At 53.0% G+C, this 19943-nt stretch overlaps 1 long non-coding RNA gene across 2 annotated transcripts in view; it reads left to right on the forward strand.

Moving 5' to 3' along the window:
• Window positions 1-19943, forward strand: part of LOC146780086 (uncharacterized) — a 290713-nt gene that overhangs the window by 64655 nt on the left and 206115 nt on the right. For both annotated transcript variants that reach the window (XR_014972248.1, XR_014972247.1), the window contains exon 2: window positions 17768-17869. This is a non-coding gene — a long non-coding RNA (uncharacterized LOC146780086). The remainder of the gene's footprint in view (window positions 1-17767; window positions 17870-19943) is intronic.

A 19943-nucleotide genomic window follows, 5' to 3' on the forward strand; every position in this document is an offset into this window, starting at 1 on the left:
GAACTGAAAGCAAACGATGCTAATGGATTCCATATGTGGGAAACCTTCTGTGCCTGTGAACGCTCCTTACAGCAACACTCCATAATTCAGCATGAAATATCCCTCCCAACAGACACATCTGGCAAAAGAACTATTGTATTTTTTTAAAAGAATGAATGCATACCAAAAACAAGGATGGACTTTGTTAGACGGTTAGCTGGTATATTTCTGTGCGCATTTCCTTGGAGGCATCCTTTAAAGCTCTTGTTTTTTTGAGTCTGAACATCTGGGAAGAGTAGAGCAGAGTTGTGAGTGAGTGGGGTCCAATTGTACCTTCAAAGAAAGTGTTATTTATGGCTTTTGACAAAACGAATTTCCCGCGGCCTGCTTGCTTTTCTCACGGTTCGTAGTGACCACCATTCCACACCTGCGTCATGAACGGTGCAGCCTGGATAAAGGGCAACTGCCTGAAACTCAACACAGACAAGTGCTGGTCTTTGAAAACCATGCGTCCCTCTGGAACGACACCCGGTGACCCGCAGATTTGTCACAACCACGCACAACCACCTCACCACCGAATAGGAACCAAAAAGTAATCCTGCGGCGGTGCTGTAAGTGGGATACAATGCTGGGTGGTCTTTAAGGGGAGAGAGTCCAAAGAAGGACAAATAGGACATAACCTATGTAAATAAGGGTGCGGCATAAAACTTGTGAACTAGAATCCTGTGCCATCCGAACAGTATGTGAGTGCCTCTCTGGGAGTTTTCTGTTCTTGCATCCAGACATAGCACACAACGAGCATATACAGAAAACAAGCCAGCCAATGCTTGTTAGATGCAGTAGTAACAACAGTGATAACTTAAATGATCAGAGTTGAAAATGTTTAAATTCTGGAAATATGAAACTGTGATTAAAACATTAGTAAGACCTGTCCAGGGGTTGGTGGTCTTTTGGGGTTGGTTCCTTGATCATTCCTATTCTCTTCTTCGCACCACTTTCCTCTTGAGTCTGTCATTTTGGTAAACACTCACACCCTTATTCTCCCATCATCTTTCTGAAATTCTCCATCTGCATGACAAGTTATCTTCTTACTCTCCTTCACTATCTTTTCACTATGTCCCTCTATCATATAACACACAAACAACTCTCTCTCTCTCTCTCTCTCTCCCCCTTTCTCTTTCCCTCTTTCTATCTCTACCCCACCACCTCTCTCCCTCTCTCTCTTTCCTCATCTGTAAACACAGCATTTTTTTTCCATAAGCTCTGCCAATAGCTCAATTTCTCTCTATACATTGTTCACGTACTTTAACATAAAACCGTCATTACAATTGGCCATCACTCTGGGTGCTCTGCAGGGAGACCAAAGATTGAGTCTAAACATGTTGGGCCCGATTCACAGAACTAACTTCTGAAATCCTAAATCCTAAACTTACTACCATTTTGGTATTCACAGAAGGCACTTACTCATTTTGGTATTCACAGAAGGCACTTACTCATTTCGGCATTCACAGAAGTTAGGAGTCCTAACTTTAGGACTCCTAAATGCCTTCTGTGAATACCGAAAGCCATAAAATGACGATTTTTCTCAGTTTAGTAATAGTATAGTTAGGACTCCTCACTTTAGGACTCCTAAATACCTTCTGTGAATACCGAAAGACTTAAAATTAGGATTTTACTCAATTTAGTAGTCCTAAAGTTAGGACTCCTAACTTTAGGACTCCTAAATGCCTTCTGTGAATACCGAAAGCCATAAAATTAGGATTTTTCTCAGTTTAGTAGAAGTAAAGTTAGGAGTCCTAACTTTAGGACTCCTAAACTGAGAAAAATCCTAATTTTAAGGCTTTCGGTATTCACAGAAGGCATTTAGGAGTCCTAAACTTAGGACTCCTAACTTCTGTGAATACCGAAGTGAGTAAGTGTCTTCAGTGAATACCAAAATGAGTAAGTGCCTTCTGTGAATACGAAAATGGTAGTAAGTTTAGGATTTTGTCTTAAGTTAGTTCTGTGAATCGGGCCTGTAATGACCCACTGACGGGCACTGTGAGAAACTCAAACAGCCTTGATCCTCTGCTCCAGAAGTCTCCATAGTGGCCCTTCAAGACTAAACAACAAATATGGAAAAAGCAAATAGAAGATGGAGCATATAAGAGGGGAAATGTAAACAGAGACTGTATGACTGGCATGGGTGCAATAAGGGTTTTAGCAATCATTGTTAAGAATTCAATCAGTGGTTTTGCCTGTAAAATTAAGGGCATGAACATACTCAGTTGTACATTACTGCCAGGTGTGAGTTCGGGCAAGATATGGCCCATTGAAAGCCCTATCCACAGGACTTATGGGGGCGTATTACATACAGTGCCCTGGGGGCGCAACCCATGTTTGCGCCTGCTTTGCGCACCCCCGGGCACTGTGTTATTACAGAAAGGGCCTCAGACACTTGTGCGGCCCCTTCTGTAACACCAATAGCGCTGGCACTGAGAAAGTGCCAGCAATATCTTCAAGGGGGCGTTTCCTCATTTGCATGGAAGTGCTTCAGCAAATGAGGGAATCCCTTTGCCTCTGCGCCCGTGCCGTATTAGTGACGTCTGCGCAGAGCCCTTAGGAGGCGCACTGACAGTGCGCCACCTAAAAGGTGGCACACTATCTGTGCGCCTCTTGAGAGCAGCCCTCTGCAGTGGTAAAGGGGGTCCTATGGACCCAACATACATCCCCTTGCAGGCAGATGCAGTCACTGACTGCACCCAACTGCAAGGGGATCTCTATTCCTGTTAGACCCGGCCTTGTGGCATGGCCATCCCTGACCCCTAGCCACCTCCCCTGACCCGTACACCTCATTCAGTCCCTCAGTACACGGCCTAGCCGGTCCGGACCGGCCCGCCAGGACCCACACACACCCGACCCGGACTTCCCTGTCCGTGCCCTCCATCTTCCCAGCACCACAGGGCCCGCGTGCCCACTTCATGCATCTACGATGGCCGCCCGGCCCCAGCACAACCCAGGCCTAGAGGCGCCGCCCCGGCTGGGGAACATCGCGCTCCCATGGAGTGAGAGAGGGAGGAGCAGTTTCCATCGCACCTCTGGCCTCCCCTCGGGAGATGGGTTTCGATCGGCCCTCCGGCCTCCCTGAGGGCTGGCTCCACGCCTGCTGGGTGTCTGGGACTCCTCCCGACCCGGCCCTGAAAGGATCAAAAGACAACATGGCAGGAAATTCAAACGAGCGGCCCCCAGGCGCTAAGACCCCTGCCTACACGGACCCCGGACATCAAAGAGGGGTTGACCTATAACAAGGGGTGCGCTGGTACTATCAGGAGATTCGACTCTGGAACGACGAGAGCCCTGCTGACGTGGTCGCGGCTCCCTTGAAACCTTGGAACACCTGAGCCCTGCTGAGTGACTCGCGGCTCCCCTGAAGATCGTAAAATCTCCGAACTTGTGCTTGTGCCCTGCTGAGTGACTCGCGGCTCCCCTGAAGATCGTAAGACCTCCGAACTTGTGCTTGAGCCCTGCTGAGTGACTCGCGGCTCCCCTGAAGATCGTAAGACCTCCGAACTTGTGCTTGAGCCCTGCTGAGTGACTCGCGGCTCCCCTGAAGATCGTAAGACCTCCGAACTTGTGCTTGAGCCCTGCTGAGTGACTCGCGGCTCCCCTGAAGATCGTAAGACCTCCGAACTTGTGCTTGAGCCCTGCTGAGTGACTCGCGGCTCCCCTGAAGATCGTAAGACCTCCGAACTTGTGCTTGAGTCCTGCTGAGTGACTCGCGGCTCCGAACGCCCCCCTCGGTCCGGCTGGACCGCAGCGTATCCCCCCCGGCTCGAGGATTGTGAGCTGTGCGTTGGGTACGCCCCTGCATTTGATCCAGATCCCCAAAGACTGTCCCGCTACCCCCTTTTCCCTACCGAGACTCTTTGAGCCCGTGCTCTATTTGTACATATCCATCTTGTTGATCATAAAGATCCGACGTAGCTGAGTAGATAAAGGATCTGTTCCCAAGAACCTACTGTGTGGTGTCTCTTTGTCGTGTGGTGCCGTGTGTACGATCCTAGATATGAGACTCCTCCTCTGAGGAGTCTCCCGCCAGTGCCCAGCTACATTACCCCGAGGGTGGGTCTCAAGGTGGTCAGGTGACCTCCCTTTCTCTCCTGGGATCGCCTTCTAACATTGGTGGCAAGCGACGGGATTCGGGCCCATCATCTAGAGATCGTACCGTAAGCGGCTGACGCACTACCGGCAAAGACGGCAGACGAAAACGGCATGAGTCTCACAGAAACCAACGTAAGTGCTGTGTTCCAGGCGGAACAACTAGAAGAGTACACGCACAAAGAACTGAAGCAATTCTGCAAAGAACTAAAAATCGCTACCACTGGTCTCCACACCAAAGAAGATATGCAGAAGGCACTGAAAGCTTGGGTGGAATCCGGAGCCCCCCGCCCAGAAGGAGCGGTGGAGCTCCACGACGAAGCTGGACTCTCCCCAAGAGAAAGCAGCAGCAACCAGGTACGAAGCTTCGTACCGGACGGGGGTCTGTCCCCGGAAGAACTCGCAGACAGAGAGAGAAGTCGTAATCACGAACTCGAACAGGCCAAACTGAAAATTGAGGGCGAGTTGAAATTAGCTGAGAAGAAGCTAGTGGTGGAACAGATGCAAGTACAAGGCGAACTGGAAGAGAAGAAACTCCAACGAGAGTACGAAGGACGAAGACTTCAACTGGAGCACGAACGCAGCTTGAAAGAAATCGAGCTCAAGGCAAGGAGCGAAGAATCTCGACCCTCGGAGAACCGGGGGGCGCCACCACCGGCGGAACAGAAGGTCCACATCCCCAAAGATGTGGTCAAGGAATATTACAAAAACGATGACATCCAACAATGGTTCAAGGCCTACGAGGTCGCCATGACCTCCCACCGAGTCCCGCAGAAAGATTGGGGGGCCGGGTTGTGGGGCCGATTTTTGAGCGAGGGGAGAGACACCCTGCTCGACCTACCATCCTCCATGCAGACCTCCTACAGCCACATGAAGGAGGCCCTCCTCACAAGGTATGGCCTCACCCCGGAGATGTACCGTCAGCGGTTTCGGGACTGCAAGAAGATCCCCGGCACCACGTGGGTGGAGTATGTGAACTTTTTCAGCCGTGCATTCGACGGGTGGATTAAGGGCAGCAAAGTAACCACCCTGGACGAACTAACCGACCTTATGTTATGGGAACACCTGGCGGCGAACTGCTTTGTGGAGCTACGCCAGCATCTGCTCGACAGCAAGCTCACGGATCCGAGGAAGCTGTCGAGGCGGATCGTTGGACCAACACCCGGGTCTCCCGGGGCCCTGTAGGAGAATACCCCCGAGCCAGTCAGGGACCACCCCGCCAGAGAGGGGGGGAACCAGGGGGGGCAGAGGGAATCCCAGTCCAGTCCTCCAAAAAGCCAACCTCCGCACTTCCCGGCACCCCCACCAGCTGTATCCGGTCCACCCGTGAGACGGGGGCACCGGGTGACCATCACTTGTTTCCGTTGCCAGAAGCCCGGGCATTACGCCAATGAACCCGAATGCCCCATGGCCCTGCGCGTCCCCACTACAGCCCCTCCAGCCAGACAGATAGCCAATGTAGCCCTAGGGGAGGAGATGGAGGAGACCGTAGAATGGGAACCCGCCGCCATGGCCTTGGCATCATTAGGAGACAGAGAAATGGTCCCGGGGAGCCTCCTGCCCTCCAACACGAAGAAATACGGGCAACTAGTGACGATCAATGGCCAACAGGTAGAGGCCTTTCGTGACACCGGGGCGAGCATCACCGGTGTCCTCAGCCACTTAGTCCACGAAGACCAGATCCTCCCCAATATATTTTGCCCTGTAATTGCAGCTGACAACACAGAGAGTCTCTGTAAGGTAGCCCTGGTGTCTTTTGAATGGGGCGGAGTGGTCGGTAAATTGAAAGGAGCAGTACGAACCTCCCAGCCGGTCGACTGTCTTCTGGGGAACGACCTGAAAAGTTCCCCCTGGCAGCAAGTCGAGCGCAAGGCTCACCTAGGGATGATGGGTCTCCCCGAGTGGGTGTGCGCCACCACCCGATCTATGGCGGCCCGACTGCCCCCCCTTCGGGAAGTCGAGGACGCACCTGCCAACGAGGACAGGATTGTCCCAGCCGAGGTCCCCCACATCTCCCCACGTGGAGAATCTGTCACCAGCGACGAACCCCTACCGTCCGACCCCGCACAGATCGCAGAGTTAGGCGTTCTGCCCGAGTTGGCCCAGTGGCGCCACGAGGGGGGCCCCTCCCGAGAGGAGTTCTGCCAGGATCAAGCTACCTGTCCCTCCCTAGTCGGACCCCGGCAGCAAGCAGAGGCCCAAGCCGCGGGCGACCAGTCTGGAACACACGGCTATATTGGGAAAATGATCTTTTGTACAGCGAGCAGAAGTCGGTGGAGCTAGGATCAGCCCGGGTGCTGGTGGTACCCCTACGCTTCCGAGACTTCCTCCTGGGCTTGGCCCACGATGTCCCCCTCGCAGGCCACTTGGGCCAAGACAAAACCTACAGTAGTGACTCACTTTTACTGGCCGAAAATGAAAAAAGATGTAGAAACCCACTGCAAGTCCTGTCCCACGTGCCAGGCTAGTGGGAAAAGTGGAGGAAAGCGCATGGCTCCCCTCCAACCCTTCCCTGTCGTCAATACCCCGTTCGAACGGGTCGGGATCGACATCGTGGGGCCCCTGGACCCCCCAACCTCACAAGGTCACCGCTTCATCCTTGTCCTAGTGGACCATGCCACCCGATACCCGGAGGCCATTCCCCTACGCACCATCACCGCCCCCGTGGTGGGCCGGGCGTTGATGGGGATCTTTTCCCGTGTGGGTTTTCCCCGCGAGGTCGTAAGCGACCGCGGGACGAACTTTATCTCTAAATATATGACGTCCCTGTGGCAACAATGTGGAGTGTCCTATAAATTCACCACACCGTACCACCCCCAAGGAAATGGCCTAGTAGAGCGGTTTAACCGGACTCTGAAGGGGATGATCGCGGGCCTAGCAGAGCCCCTCCGGCGCAAGTGGGACGTCCTGCTCCCCTGCCTTTTGTTCGCCTACCGGGAAGTTCCCCAGAAATCCTTGGGGTTCAGCCCCTTTGAGTTACTCTACGGGCACCCCGTCCGGGGGCCCCTCAGCTTGGTCAAGGAAGGGTGGGAGCCGGCGCCCCGAGGCCACCTCCGAGATGTGTCCCGATACGTTCTGACCCTCCGAAACCAGACTAGGAAGTTTCGAGAAATGGCCGAGGCCAACCTGGAGGCGAGCCAGGAAGAAATGAAGCGCTGGTACGACCAGAATGCCACTCTGGTCGAGTTCCAGCCGGGCCAGCAGGTATGGGTCATGGCCCCCGTGAAACCTTGCGCCCTCCAGGATAAATGGACCGGGCCCTTCAAAGTCGTTGAGCAGAAGAGCCAGGTCACGTACTTGGTGGACGTCCAGTCACCTCGGGACCCCCTTCGGGTCCTTCACGTGAACCGCCTCAAGCCCCACTTCGTGCGGACGGAGCTGAGTCTGCTGCTGGCCACCGATGACGGAGCCGAGGAGGAGTCGGACCCCCCCCCTGACCTCCTGTGTACCAAGGAGAAGGATGGCTCCGTGGAAGGAGTGAACCTCTCTCCATCCCTCACTTCCCAGCAACGCGAAGACTGCCGCCAGCTCTTAGGGCAGTTCCCCGACTTATTCTCTCTCGTCCCCGAAGTCACCGACTGGTGTGTCCATGACGTGGACACCGGAGACAGCCCGCCGGTGAAGCAACGAGCCTACCGAGTCCCTGATCGAGTCCGGTCCTGCATTTAGGCCGAGGTCTCGAAGATGTTGACCTTGGGGGTGATCGAACCCTCAGACAGCCCCTGGGCCAGCCCCGTGGTACTGGTCCCGAAAGCAGCGGCCCCCGGTGTCGCCCCAGAACTCCGATTCTGTGTGGACTACCGGGGACTCAATGAAGTCACTTGAGCCGACGCTCACCCCTTCCCCGAGCAGACAAACTCATTGACCATCTCGGGTCGGCTCATGTCCTCAGCACATTCGATCTAACCTGCGGGTACTGGCAAATTGCGCTCACGGAAGGAGCTAAGGAGCGGTCCGCCTTCTCCACCCCGGATGGGCACTATCGCTTCCGCGTGATGCCCTTCGGGATGAAAAATGCCCCGGCCACCTTCCAGCGACTGGTAAACAGAGTCCTGGCTGGGCTAGAAAAGTTCAGCGCCGCATATCTAGACGATATCGCGATTTTCAGTTCCGAATGGAGTGAGCACCTCCAGCACCTCTGGAGGGTGCTAACGGCCCTGCACCAGGCAGGCCTCACAGTAAAAGCCAGCAAGTGTCAGATTGGGCAAGGTTCGGTGGTCTACCTAGGGCACCGAGTCGGAAGCGGGCAGGTCGCCCCTCTGCAGCCTAAGATCGATGCCATCCTAGCATGGGAACCACCCACTACCCAAACGGAGGTCCGAGCCTTTCTGGGCCTCACCGGCTACTACCGGAGATTCATCCAGGGGGTACGGCAGCCTTGTCGGTCCCCTCACGGAACTCACGTCAAAGAAACAGCCCAAGAAAGTGCAGTGGACCTCTACCTGCCAGGAGGCATTCGATGCCCTGAAAGCAGCCATGTGTACTGCCCCAGTGCTCCAGGCCCCCGACTACTCCAAGGAATTTGTGGTACAAACTGATGCCTCCGAGCATGGCATTGGGGCAGACCTGTCACAGATGAATGACCAAGGCCTAGACCAGCCCATAGCCTTCCTCAGCCGAAGGCTGTTACCCAGAGAACAGAAATGGAGCACCATTGTGCGCGAGGCGTTCGCCGTAGTCTGGGCCCTCAAGAAATTACGACCCTATCTGTTCGGCACCCATTTCAAAGGCCAAACCGACCATTGCCCCCTGCGATGGCTCATGCAGATGCGAGGGGAAAACCCCAAACTATTGCGGTGGTCCATCTCCCTCCAGGGGATGGATTTCACCATAGAGCACCGCCCTGGTACTGACCACGCCAACGCTGACGGCCTCTCCCGGTTCTTCCGCCTCAGCGAAGAGAACCCCCAAGAGGATGGGTAGTTCTCTCCGGCTTTCAGCTGGGGGGGACGCGTGTTAGACTCGGCCTTGTGGCATGGCCATCCCTGACCCCTAGCCACCTCCCCTGACCCGTACACCTCATTCAGTCCCTCAGTACACGGCCTAGCCGGTCCGGCCCGCCAGGACCCACACACACCTGACCCAGACTTCCCTGTCCGTGCCCTCCATCTTCCCAGCACCACAGGGCCCGCGTGCCCACTTCATGCACCTACGATGGCCGCTCGGCCCCAGCACAACCCAGGCCTAGAGGCGCCGCCCCGGCTGGGGAACATCGCGCTCCCATGGAGTGAGAGAGGGAGGAGCAGTTTCCATCGCACCTCTGGCCTCCCCTCGGGAGATGGGTTTCGATCGGCCCTCCGGCCTCCCTGAGGGCTGGCTCCATGCCTGCTGGGTGTCTGGGACTCCTTCCGACCCGGCCCTGAAAGGATCAAAGGACAACATGGCAGGAAACTCCAACGAGCGGCCCCCAGGCGCTAACACCCCTGCCTACACGGACCCCGGACATCAAAGAGGGGTTGACCTATAACAAGGGGTGCGCTGGGACTATCAGGAGATTCGACTCTGGAACGATGAGAGCCCTGCTGACGTGGTCGTGGCTCCCTTGCAACCTTGGAAAACCTGAGCCCTGCTGAGTGACTCGCGGCTCCCCTGAAGATCGTAAGATATCCGAACTTGTGCTTGAGCCCTGCTGAGTGACTCGCGGCTCCCCTGAGGATCGTAAGACCTCCGAACTTGTGCTTGAGCCCTGCTGAGTGACTCGCGGCTCCCCTGAAGATCGTAAGACCTCCGAACTTGTGCTTGAGCCCTGCTGAGTGACTCGCGGCTCCCCTGAAGATCGTAAGACCTCCGAACTTGTGCTTGAGCCCTGCTGAGTGACTCGCGGCTCACCTGAAGATCGTAAGACCTCCGAACTTGTGCTTGAGCCCTGCTGAGGGACTCGCGGCTCCCCTGAAGATCGTAAGACCTCCGAACTTGTGCTTGAGTCCTGCTGAGTGACTCGCGGCTCCGAGCGCCCCCCTCGGTCCGGCTGGACCGCAGCGTATCCCCCCGGCTCAAGGATTGTGAGCTGTGCGTTGGGTACGCCCCTGCATTTGATCCGGATCCCCAAAGACTGTCCCGCTACCCCCTTTTCCCTACCGAGACTCTTTGAGCCCGTGCTCTATTTGTACATATCTATCTTGGTGATCATAAAGATCCGACGTAGCTGAGTAGATAAAGGATCTGTTCCCAAGAACCTACTGTGCGGTGTCTCTTTGTCGTGTGGTGCCGTGTGTACGATCCTAGATACGAGACTCCTCCTCTGAGGAGTCTCCCGCCAGTGCCCGGCTACATTACCCCGAGGGTGGGTCTCAAGGTGGTCAGGTGACCTCCCTGTCTCTCCTGGGATCGCCTTCTAACAATTCCCCTTTAAAAGTGCAGGCGGGTTGCCACCTGCACAGTGAAACACGGAGCGGCTTTAAAGCAGCCGCTCAGTATTTCACTTGAATGTGCTGCCCCCAGGGCAGCACGAGTACGCAGCTGCCCTGGGGGCAACGCATTTCCCATGATGTGGTGCATTTTCCTTCATTGCGCTGGGCGCACCTTTTTAAAGGTGTGCCCAGTGCAATGAAGGAAAATGCACCGCATGTGTAAAGCGGCCACTGGTGGGAAGAAGGATCACTTGTAATATGTCTGTAAGTGGTATCTGACCATAAAGTTATTGCATAACAGGTCGGCCTAGTCGTGGGCTGACCTATCAGCTCTTAGTGGTGGTACCTTGTTTACACTACCTTTTAATATTTGTTCTGCTTTTTTCCTATAAGTTGATCTGTAAAATATTCCTTCACCCTTATCAATTATCCATTATGTGTAAACAGTTTTGCAGAATCAATCAATCAATCAAAGCATTTATATAGCGCACTACTTATCTAGAGGGTCTCAAGGCGCTGGGGGAGGGGGGTCCGCTACTGCTCAAACAGCCAGGTCTTGAGTTGCTTCCTGAAGGCGAGGTGGTCCTGGGTCAGGCGGAGGTGGGTCGGGAGGGAGTTCCATGTCTTGGCGGCGAGGTAGGAGAAGGACCGTCCCCCTGTGGTGGCTCTTCGGATGCGGGGGACGGCGGCAAGGGCGTGGCCGGTCGATCGAAGCTGGCGTTTGGGAGCGTAGAAGTTGAGGCGGCTGTTGAGGTATCCTGGGCCTTGGTTGTGTAGGGCTTTGTGTTCGTGGGTGAGGAGTCGGAAGGTGATTCTCTTGTTGACCGGGAGCCAGTGCAGGTCTCTCAGGTGTCCGGAGATGTGGCTGCGACGGGGGATGTCCAGGATGAGTCGTGCTGAGGCGTTCTGGATTCGCTGGAGTCTCTTCTGGAGTTTGGCGGTGGTTCCGGCGTAGAGGGAGTTGCCGTAGTCCAGACGGCTGGTGACGAGGGCCTGGGTGACCGTCTTCCTGGTCTCGGTGGGGATCCACCGGAAGATCTTACGTAGCATGCGCAGGATGTTGAAGCACGACGAGGAGACGGCGTTGACTTGTCTGGTCATGGAGAGGGAGGAGTCCAGGATGAAGCCCAGGTTGCGTGCGTGGTCTGTTGGTTTGGGTGCGCTGCCTAGGGCGGGGGGCCACCAGGAGTCGTCCCAGGCGGAGGGTGAGGACCCCAGGATGAGGACTTCCGTCTTGTCCGAGTTCAGTTTCAGGCGGCTGTTCTTCATCCATTCGGCTACTTCTTTCATCCCTTCGTGAAGGTTGGCTCTGGCGGTGGCGGGGTCGTTGGTGAGGGAGAGAATCAGCTGGGTGTCGTCGGCGTAGAAGATGATGTTGAGGTTGTGCTGGCGTGCGATGTCTGCGAGGGGGCTCATGTAGACGTTGAAGAGGGTTGGACTGAGGGAGGAGCCTTGAGGAACGCCGCAGATGACTTCGGTGGCTTCAGATCTGAATGGGGGGAGGCGGACTCTCTGTGTCCTTCCGGCGAGGAAGGAGATGATCCACTCCAGTGCCTTCTCCTGGATTCCGACGTTGCTGAGTCGCTGCACTAGTGTACGGTGGCAGACCGTGTCGAAGGCCGCGGAGAGGTCTAGGAGGATGAGGGCTGCTGTTTCTCCGTTGTCAAGCAGTGCTCGGATGTCGTCGGTGGCTGCGATCAGGGCGGTCTCGGTGCTGTGGTTGGCTCGGAAGCCAGACTGCGAGGGGTCGAGGGATCCGTTCGTCTCGAGGAAGGGGGCCAGCTGCTTGTTGACGGTCTTCTCGATGACTTTTGCAGGAAACGGGAGCAGCGAGATGGGGCGGTAGTTCTTGAGGTCGCTGGGGTCGGCTGATGGCTTCTTTAGTAGAGCGCTGAGTTCGGCATGCTTCCAGCTCTCCTGGAAGGTAGCGGTGTCGAAGGAGGTGTTGATGATGTCCCGCAGGTGGGGTGCGATGACGGCGTCGGCCTTGTTGAAGACGTGGTGAGGGCAGGGGTCGGTAGGAGATCCGGAGTGGATGGAGTTCATCGTGCGGACGGTGTCTTCGGTGCTGATCGGGGTCCAGGCGCGGAGGGTGGTGGTGGGGGGCGGTGGTTCGGTCGTGGCGTGCGTCGGTTGAGTGCTGAAGCTGTTGTGTATGTCCGCGATCTTGTTGTGGAAGTAGGAGGCGAGGGAGTTGCAGAGGTCTTGCGAAGGGGTGATGTCGTTGTTTCCGGCGTTGGGATTGGAGAGCTCTTTAACAATGTTGAAGAGTTCCTTGCTGTTGTGTGCGTTGTTGTCCAGTCGTTCCTTGAATGCGGTTGTTTTCTTGGTGGCGTGGATGAGTTGGTGGTGCTTTCGGGTGGCGAGCTTGAGGGCAGTCATGTTGTCCGGTGTTGGGTCTCTGCGGCATGTTCTCTCGAGGGCTCGGCAGTTCTTCTTGGAGCTCTTGAGTTCGTCGGTGAACCATGGGGCTTTCTTGCTGCCGGGTCTGCTAGGCGGGGTCTTCAGAGGGGTGAGGTCGTCTGCGCAGTTGCTGATCCACTTCGCGAGGTTGGTGGCCGCCTGGCTTGGGTTCGTTGCACTGGTGGGAGGGTTCATGCTCAGGGAGGTCGCGAGCTGGTCGGCTGTGATCTTGTTCCAGCTTCTGCGTGCAACCTGTTGCTGGTGGTGGTGGATCGTGGTCCTTCTGAAGCTGAAGTGGACGCAGCTGTGGTCCGTCCAGTGGAGTCCGGTGGCGTGGCTGAAGGCGATGTCCTTGCTGGATGAGAAGACGGGGTCGAGTGTGTGTCTGGCGTAGTGGGTGGGGGTGGTGACCAGCTGCTTGAGTCCCAGGTTAGCGAGGTTGTCCAGCAGGGTGGTGGTGTTGTGGTCGTTGTTGTTCTCCAGGTGGAAGTTGAGGTCCCCGAGGAGGATGTAGTCAGCGGAGAGGAGGGCGTGCGGGCTGATGAAGTCGGCGATGTCTTCGCTGAATTGTGTGCGTGGTCCCGGGGGTCTGTAGATGAGGGTGTCTCTGAGGGTGGTCTTGGGGTTGATGTGGACCTGGAAGTGCAGGTGCTCGGCGGGTGCGAGGGTGTCGTCGGTGTTGGTCGTGATGCGGATGGTGTTCCTGTGGATGATGGCGATGCCTCCTCCGGTCTGGTTGATGCGTCCCTTCGGATGATCTTGTAGCCGTCTGGGATGGCGATGGCGATGTCGGGCGCTGAAGAGGCGTTCATCCAGGTTTCCGTGAGGAAGGCGACGTCTGGTGAGGTTGTGTCGAGCAGGTTCCAGAGCTCGATGGCGTGTCTGTGGACGGAGCGGGTGTTGAGCAGGATGCATTTCAGGTGGCTGCTGCTGTTGCTCGTCTTGGTCTTGGTTGGTGCTGTAGTAGTGCTTGTCCGGATGCAGGTGAACTTGCAGGCGTTGCAGCAGAAGGGTCCGTGGGTGCATCTCGGGGTGGCTCGGTAGCATCCTGGGATTCGGCCGGCGTTGAGTGCGTTGAGGGTGGCGGCGTCGAACGTCCAGCGGGTGGGCTGGGGTCTGTGGGGGCCAGGGGTCCTGGCGCTGGGCGCGGGCCAGGCGCTGACGGGCGCAGACGGGCTTACCTTTGGCGCACCTTCGGTGCTCAGTCGGCGCTTCCGCTGCGCGCGTCCGCTGCGCGGTCGCTCTGGGGGCGTCATAAGAAGGGGGACGAGAGGGTGGGTCAGCTGGGCGGCGGGAGCAGCTCGGCCAATGGGCCAGTGGTGGGCGGGGCCTGTGGCGAGCTGCGGCGGGAAACTGGCGAGCGGGCGGCTCTGCGGCAAGGCTGGCAGGCAGGAGCAGGAGGCGGCAGGAGGAGCAAGGGGGTGACCCGGCCTGGTGAGAGGCGCAGCGGTCGAATATACTTGTATTGTTCAATTGTGATTCCTTGACTATTGAGGCTCCCCTACCACTCCTGATCCTTTTTATGCCTTCATAACTTTAGTTCCACAGAAGGTATTCAGGCCAAATGTCCGTCCTTTTTTCCTTATCTGTTGAGAATTCTAACAGTACCCAGGGTTTGTGGACTTCCCTTGATGGGACCAAAAATGCAGACAAAAGAAGAGAAGGTTTTTTTTTTTTAATGGGGCAAGGTGCTATGCCGTAAAGTGTACAGTTTTTTCTAAAAATTGCATCAAAAAAGGTTTGCTGTGCTAACATCAACTGCTTCCCAGCGTTCAGCAACAGGCAGAGATTAAAGAAAAACTTTTTTTAAACTACATTAACGGCGTATATCCAAGTGTAAGTTGGTTTTTCCTACTTTTGCGGCAGAAAACTATACATTTTAGAAAAGTAAACTAAATTAATATTACAGGAAAGGGTTATTTCTGTGAATCGTATATGTTTTCTCCAAATAAGGTAATCATTAAAATACAAAATAATAAAAATATTTAGGAAAAAATAGAAATAGCTGACAACCTTTTCATCTGCAATGTTTTCCCCACATGGCCAATTTACAAAAGTATACCTCTACGTCCAGCACACCCTTCTGGTTGCAGGGATATATATATTTATATATACATGTATATAAATATAAATAAGTGAATAAAGGTACTCGCACTGCTGTGAAGAAGACGCCCGCACTCCAGGATGTTTTTCAGCAAAATTTATTTGGCGGATGCATTTCGACCTTCCTGGTCTTTGTCAAAGCCACAACACCACTATTTTCTGAAAAGAGAAGTCAATTACAAAATTAACCATAGTTGAAAGACTCATGGGAATTTAGTCAGCCGTAGTTTTATACAGACCGGAAAACAGACTCCGTACACATTGTATGAAATAACATGTAAAAACAATATAATTTCCAATTTCCTTTTTGGCACTTTTTTCTTTGGTTATTATTTTTCTCACTTTACCCTTGGGTTTTTTCTTTGTAAATCTTAATTATCTGGACAATATCATGGGATGATGAAGGCAAATCCTTGTTGAGTTAGGCAGGACCATCAAGGTCATGTCACTGGAAATTGACTGGGGACAAGCAGTGGAGCTGTAAGAATTTATAGGTAAGCCCTACAATACATCCTTGAGAATTGTGTGCAGACCATGAATTAACTCTAATGAATGAACAATAGATGTGAAGGAAAAACGGGTATGAAGGAAACCTATGCATTTTTTAAAAATGCCTAAGATACTGAAGGGCAATGCGACCATAGGGTTGCATCGCTTTTGCACCATACTACAGGGTGCAAAAGCGCCGCAACCCTTAAGTATGATTTGTCTAAGCCATGCAAGGCCACTCCACGTGGCCCTGAGTGACTTGATAAAGCCAGAGTTACTTAACGTAATGCAAACCGTTGTGTTGCATTGTTCTGCCCCAGGGAGATATTGCATGGGTGGTGCGTGGGTGTTCCCACACACCACCCATGGATTTTGGCGCATTCTCAGATTTACCATAAGTGGTAGATGCATCAAAACTGCTACACATCCCTAGGGGAGGCATAACAAGGAGAAATATGTTTGTCTCCTCATTTTTTCCTCCTTCTTTGTGTGCTGTATTCTGCAGCACACATAGAATGAGGAAATGCCTCAGGGGATTGTTTTTGTGAAGAAAGGTCCCCCATCCTGCACAAAACAATCCTGCTAACAATGCAGGCACCCTTGCACCAGAATGCAAGGGCACCTAGAGTGCAGTGATCGGTGTGTCACTCCTACCATGACCATCTGCCTTCTGCCTACCAAAGATCCTTATGGAAACAATTCTAGACTAAATGTTGGTTTCTCTCCAGATCCTAACTAACATTGTGCAGAAAGCAAGGTGAACCTTTACTAGCATCTTCCCATAGAAGCCTGCTTAGGCTCAGGAGGACTTATCTTTCTTATGCCGGTATCGCACTCACTGTCCCTGCAAGGAGGCTTCCTGAGATGGAATTTGGCGCCTGACTGACAACGTGACTGCCAAAATGCAGTTGTTAATTGCAAAATCCAAATCCTTCGACAGTGTGGTAGTAAGTTTGAGGGGTGTCCAATGATACCCTTTGGCATATTCCTGAGAAAGTGTGAGTATACATAAAGGTGGAAACTGTGCTTAAAGTCCCGGGGCTGACTCTCCTGAGTTCCCTAACAAGCACTTACAAAAGAATGACGGACTGAGGGATGGGCAGACACGGTCCTCTGTCAAGGCGCAGCAGATGTCCCAACAACCATTATGTGCAGTGAATTGACTCTAATGCCTTTGTAATATGGTGGACAGCACATCTGCCACATTTTGAGGGAGGGTGAAGGTAGTAGGAGGCCACAAGTATGACCCGCGCATTAGTGGTGGGTACACTGATCTGCGGTTCACTCCTTCCTTGACCATCTGCCTTCTACCTACACAAGATTCATATGAAAAAAGCCTAGGTTAAGCATTGACTATCTTTTTATATATCTACCTTGCTCAGAATACTTGCTAATACTATGGAGTGCCATGTGAACTTTTACTATTGCCTCTTGGCAGCCCGCTGAGCCTCAAGAAGACTTGTCTTTTATGCAACTGTAACCCACTCATTGCACTAAATCTAACTCCTTCCAGTGTGAGGTAGGAAGTTCAAGGGTGTCTGAGGATATCTTGTTGGCCCAGACATCAGACAGTGCGAACATACCTACGTTTGAAAAATGGGGTATAAATCCTGGGTCAGACTCTCCTATGTTCCTCGAAAAGCACTTCCAGAAAGACTGAGGATCTTAGGGTTTGGCGCATTCGGTCAAAATCTGGCGGATGTCCGGGCCACCATTATGTGTAGATCATTCACTCTAATTTGTAATACGTCACATAGAACATCTGCCACTTTTTGATGAAGAATGAAAATAGCAAGCATGCCACTGGTATAACCAATGTGTTCCTATTTACTGGATTCATTAAAGAAACAGTGGCTCAAATCTAATTTCGAAAGAAAAGTGGTCATGGTTTATGATACTTCTTTAGTTGAGAACTGTTAACATTTTCAAAATTAGATGGAACAATTTGAAAGTCTGCATAGGTACTCAGGTAATAGGCCATGGAACGTTTGTATCCATGCACAGCCATTTAAAGTCACATTCTAACTATTGTTCGATTACCCAGTCAGTTTCCCAGAACTTCACTTCTGTGTGGTATAAAGTGAAGCAAGTTAGGAAACACAGGCCTGGCTGAGATGGGCACTGGAGACAGTAATATCTATGCTCCTGTCTCTTTCCTTGCTGAGCACAAACTCTGTATTGGTGACATGGTATGAATTGTATATTGATGTATGTTCTGCGCGATGCCTTTAAGGATGCTTTTTTATGCTTCCGAAGAAAGTTACTACAACAACAACGACATGGTTGACTTTTTTTCTCTGTTGCAGGAATGTGAACAGCAAAGTGCCGATCCTGCAGCCTTTCATTATCCTCCACAACAGATGAACTAGAGGCTATGACTTTTACAGCAGTAAGAATATCAATTACCGGTAAGTCAAAGTCAAGCAAGGACATCAGTCTTCCTGTAGTAGTCTGACAAAAGACAACATACCCATCGTATGCTGTCAACTGGATAAGGTGGATAGACAACTTTTTATTCCATGTGTTAGTTTTATGAGTGGCATTACTTTTTTAAAGTAACTGGTCATTTGTATCCACTCCACCCATGTACTTGTTGTAATCAAGTATACAGCTGGTGTTGTGCACTTCTGCAAACTAACCAAAACATGACAGGAGAAGTGCTCTAATTGTGAATTGTAGTCAGCACATTTACTTCTTGCCTATTTGAACATTTTGAATTGTACATCAAGCCACAGCCACAGTGTTGTACAGCTCACTGTACATGCGGGAGTCCTGTGTAAAAACTGACCACTTAAAGGTTGTAACCTTTGGGAAGGAATGAATGTGCCAAGTCCCATACAAGCTTTTCACTAATTCTTAACATGGATGGGGAACCTGCAGGATTTATGCTGGAGCCCTTCCCAGGATACATTCTCAGGCTGTATACATAACCGGAGGATCTCTCGCACAATATGTGTAGGTTGATGCTGTAACTTAGCAGAAAGTTTTTCCGCAACGGGTTAAATTTGTGAACAGCCTTTCATGGTCTTGGTGGTCCTGTTGACAGACTTCAGAATTAGCATTGCCTGCATAATAAATAAAAAATCTCTGGTCATCTTCAATGGAAGCTGGGTGTTTCCGAAACTGTACGAGTAGACCAGTAAGATTGTACTGTTGGTTTGTGCACTATTCCCATGAGCAGTGTAAGGGTCAAACTCTTTTTTGGCTTCCCAATTGAAGTGGGAGTGCACAGATATGCCCTAGAATGAGTGCATCACACTCCCTTAAAAACTGTGTGGCTCAAAATTTCATTTGATGCACAATTTTCATAAGATACATGTCATCCACAAAAATATGGAAGAAGTCAATGGGCAAAATATTAGCAGTATTGACTTTACATTCAGCATCTCCAGTAAATGGGTGAATTTGTGGCTGAAACCTACTGTAGGGCTGCCAAGTGAGTACTCTTCCTGTGCTCCATGCAGTACCTGCCTGCACTCCAGGTTGGGCTACACTGCCACAGTCACTCAACTACAAAACTCCTGCTTGCAGAGGGACATCATGACTGCCATACAATAGCCATGTCCTTCAGAATCACTGGAAGATGAACATCACCAGATGGAACTCAACAAGGAGCCTGGCTAAGTCAGACAAGATGGTGGACGTGACTCCGTAGTGCTCCACTAACCAGGCCAACAATCAGCAACCATCTGTGCCTAAAAACTGGCAGAATGATGGCATAAGAATGCGAGTGGTCACTGTTGGTGCCACAGCCTGTGCTTCGACATATCAGGATTGGCCATGACTGACCCAGCGCAGCTGTGCACCCATAGACCGTACAGGGACTGAAGGCCTGGCGGAGGCCAAGCAGCCCAAAATCGAGCAGAGACCATCCTGGAGCTGCCTGTCAGAGCATTGGTAGACGGGGCCCCCGCATGCTGGCAGCTGCACAGCAACATCGGGCTGTGACGTCCCCCGAGGTCACACATCAGAGAGGTGAAGATCCTGGTCCCGGGGACCCAGGAGTGATGCCCCCCCTGTCCGCGATGCCAGAGCCGTGTTTGAGGTGCCGAGTGGAGCCTGCACAGGATGGAGTGACCGAGTGCGATTATGGGCCCTCCGACGACATTGAGACTCCCTGTCTCTCTTTAAAAAGGGTGGGAAAATAGGGAGGAGATGACCTCGGCCCACACCCTGTATAGCAGAGAGGCCCTTGATCGTCGCCGGGCAGGACATGCCCGGGCTCATGGTCCCAGCGACGCCATTAGGGACTGGGGCCCTGCCTTCCCGGCCTTGCCCCTGTCCGTCCACAGGAGGGTGCTCCCTTTTGGTCCAGCCCATGGGAGAAGTAACCGGCCTGCAATTGGCACCTATGGAACCGAGGCATGCAGCACCTGCCTGACGGAGGCCTTTCCCAGAGAGCTGATGAACCAGGGTCCCAAGGTGAGAGGCGGCGTGGGCAGAATGGGGTATAGGCCACAGAGGGAAAGGAACCCCTGTGCT

The sequence above is a fragment of the Triturus cristatus genome, chromosome 12 (assembly GCF_964204655.1).
Source record: "Triturus cristatus chromosome 12, aTriCri1.1, whole genome shotgun sequence".
Taxonomy (NCBI): Eukaryota; Metazoa; Chordata; class Amphibia; order Caudata; family Salamandridae; genus Triturus; species Triturus cristatus.